The sequence below is a fragment of the Myotis brandtii genome, unplaced genomic scaffold (assembly GCF_000412655.1).
Source record: "Myotis brandtii unplaced genomic scaffold, ASM41265v1 scaffold645, whole genome shotgun sequence".
Taxonomy (NCBI): Eukaryota; Metazoa; Chordata; class Mammalia; order Chiroptera; family Vespertilionidae; genus Myotis; species Myotis brandtii.
Window position 1 is genome coordinate 314,376 of NW_005370488.1, and position 3,281 is coordinate 317,656.

A 3,281-nucleotide genomic window follows, 5' to 3' on the forward strand; every position below is an offset into this window, starting at 1 on the left:
CAATGACATCAAAGAAGAAATTAAAAACATCCTGGACACTAATGACAATGAAAACACAACAATCCAAAACCTATGGGACACAATGAAAGCAGTCCTGAGAGGGAAGTTTATAGCTCTGCAGGCCTATCTCAAAAAACAAGAAAAAATGGTAGTAAATCATCTAACTCTTCAACTCAAAGAATTAGAAAGAGAGCAACAAGAAAACCCCAGAGTGAGCAGAAGGAAGGAGATAATAAAGATTAGAGCAGAAATAAATGACATAGAGACCAAAAAAACAATACAGAAAATCAATGAAACCAAGAGCTGGTTCTTTGAAAGGATAAACAAGATCGACAAACCTCTAGCCAGGCTCACCAAGAAGCAAAGAGAGAGGACCCAAATAAACCAAATCAGAAACGATAGAGGCGAAATAACAACAGACCCCACAGAAATACAAATGATTGTTAAACAATACTATGGACAGCTCTACTCCAACAAACTAGACAACCTGGAGGAAATGGACAAATTCCTAGGAAAATACAACATTCCAAAACTCAATCAGGAAGAATCTAAAAATCTCAATAGGCCAATAACTATGGAAGAAATTGAAGCAGTCATCAAAAAGCTCCCAGCAAACAAAAGCCCAGGACCAGATGGCTTCTCAGGGGAGTTTTACCAAACTTTCAAGGAAGAACTAAAACCTATCCTCCTCAGACTACTACAAAAAATTCAGGAGGAAGGAACACTTCCAAGCTCATTCTATGAAGCCAGCATCACCCTAATACCAAAACCAGGTAAAGACAACACAATGAAAGAGAATTACAGGCCAATATCCCTCATGAACATAGATGCCAAAATCCTCAACAAAATCTTAGCAAATCGGATCCAACAGTACATCAGAAAGATCATACACCATGACCAAGTAGGATTTATCCCAGGAATGCAAGGATGGTACAACATCCGTAAATCAATAAACGTAATACATCACATAAACAAATTGAAAGAAAAAAACCACATGGTCATATCAATTGATGCAGAAAAAGCATTCGACAAAATCCAACACCCATTTTTGATAAAAACTCTCAGCAAGGTGGGAACTGCCCCCCTCTGCCAGCCTGGTCACTCCCAAATGCCCCCCCTTCAGGCCTGGTTGCCCCCAACTGCCGTCCCCTGCTCTCCTGGTCACCCCTAACGGCCCTCCCCTGCAGGCCTGGTTGCCCGTAACTGCCCTCCCCTGCAGGTCTTGTTCCCCCCAACTGGCTTCCCCTGCAGGCCCAGTCACCCCTAACTGCCCTCCCCTGCTGTTCATCTTGTGTCCACATGGTGGCAGCCATCTTTGACCACATGGGGGCAGCCATCTTGTGTTGGAGTGATGGTCAATTTGCATATTACTTTTTTATTAGATAGGATAAGTAGATGTTTTGGTATAAGACTTTGAGACAGTAGAACATGCATACACAAATATGAGAAGTTTTTAAGATTATACTCAGGTTATGCCTAATTATTATGCAATAACTTCCTAAAAATATTTTTTTTTCTCTCTTGCCTTCCACACTCCCTCTATTGACTATTATAAAACCAGGATGAGTTTTCTGAAACATGGTACAGTTCATGGATTAACCTGACTAAATAGCTTTTAATAGTGGCCCTTAGAGTTAAATTTACAATATTTTAACAGGACTTACAAGGCCTTTTATAACTGACATTTCTTTCTTTTTCAGCCTCATCACTACCAAGTCACTCTTTATTCCAGCTTTCCTGTATTTCTTTCAGTTTTTTTATTTTATTTTATTTGCAAACTATGTTTCTAAATGACTTGTTCTCTTTTTCTTTTGCTCTGAAGTGATAGGTATGAGCTTGGAGTTAGGAAAAATGCACTAATGGTGGGTGTTACTGGGGTCTGAACCACCTCTATGCAGTTTTCTTTAGCCTTTAAGCCTTATCCTTGATATATGACTTCCATTTTATTATGTGTTACTGCTGGGCCCACCAGACTTTGCAACTTGGTGAGTTTTACACAAGCATCTCATGATGTACAGTTTTATCAGAGTCCCTTTGATGTCCCATTGTCAAATGTCTGGTCCTTACAATGACTTACTAAGAGCTACTTTTCAAACAATAACCTCTGCTCCATGTGGTATGAACTTGCTCTAGAACCCTAAGGATTTGTACTGCAAGTCTCTTATGGTGATTTGTCAAGACTCAACATAAAATGTTATTCTGCACAGATACTCAAGTGACCTGGAATCTGCTGGGTCTATGGCCCAAGTGGTAGTGGTTGTTTGCATTACTTTCAGAAAAAGGTAAAGTGAGGGATACATTCAATTGGAAGATGAGACTGCCCTTGACCATTCTAAACACTGAATGCCACTCAAGCGACAGACACACACAGAAAATGATCGCTCCCTAATTGAAGCATCTGTTTTCAATTATCAGAAGAAAATTGTGTAGCTGCTGTAAAACGGGAGCAGAAAAGTAGTTTCTGAAACCCAAGAGATTCTCGGAGGGTGGGGACAGTGCTTAGTGCTGGGTTCTGGCTAAGGGCAAGGGAAATATATTGTGGGGAATAGAAGAAGGAAGCTAAAACTATTACAGCCTGTGACCACTTACAGACAGAAGGACTATAGTATGTATGTTTTTCCTTGCTTCTTATATGTAGATGTTTAATTGTATACACTGTTTTTTCTCCCTTCTTTTCCTTTTTATTTTACAATGTATTTTATTTTAGCTTCTAATTCACCTCAATTATCTTCATATTGCCAGCGATAATGAAGCTTGTGCTTATAAGCATTTCTTTTTGCTCCAAGTGCAACGTTAAACTTCAATAGTAGGAGGCACTCCAAGGACATTGCAAGAAAAAAAAATGATTTTTCTTCCTGGTTGTGGTGTCCTTCCTTTTACTTGGTGTTGTTCCTATTGCTCTGTTTGTATAGCATGCCAGAAAAACATCCACTGATTCTGTGTCCCAAATGTGCACTCCGAGGGTGCAGTCTCTCAGCGACCTTGAGTTCTCAGCCCCAATAGATTGGTGACCAACTCACAGTGGCCCACTCATGCAGACAGTGTGCAATCAAGGCCTTGTGCTATCCAGCCAGGGATGGCTGCTAGAGTCCTGAATAAATTAGTCTGTTGGTCTGAGCCCATCTGCACCCTCAACTATTGTTTCCTGCTTGCCAATCACTGCTGTTTCCTCCACATCTCTACCCCTCATAGCTGTGCTGGTCTCCGCCCACTTCTACGCTCACAGGCATTTACACTTGTCATTTTAGAGCATGGTTCCCCTCCCAACACCTTTGGCTCAT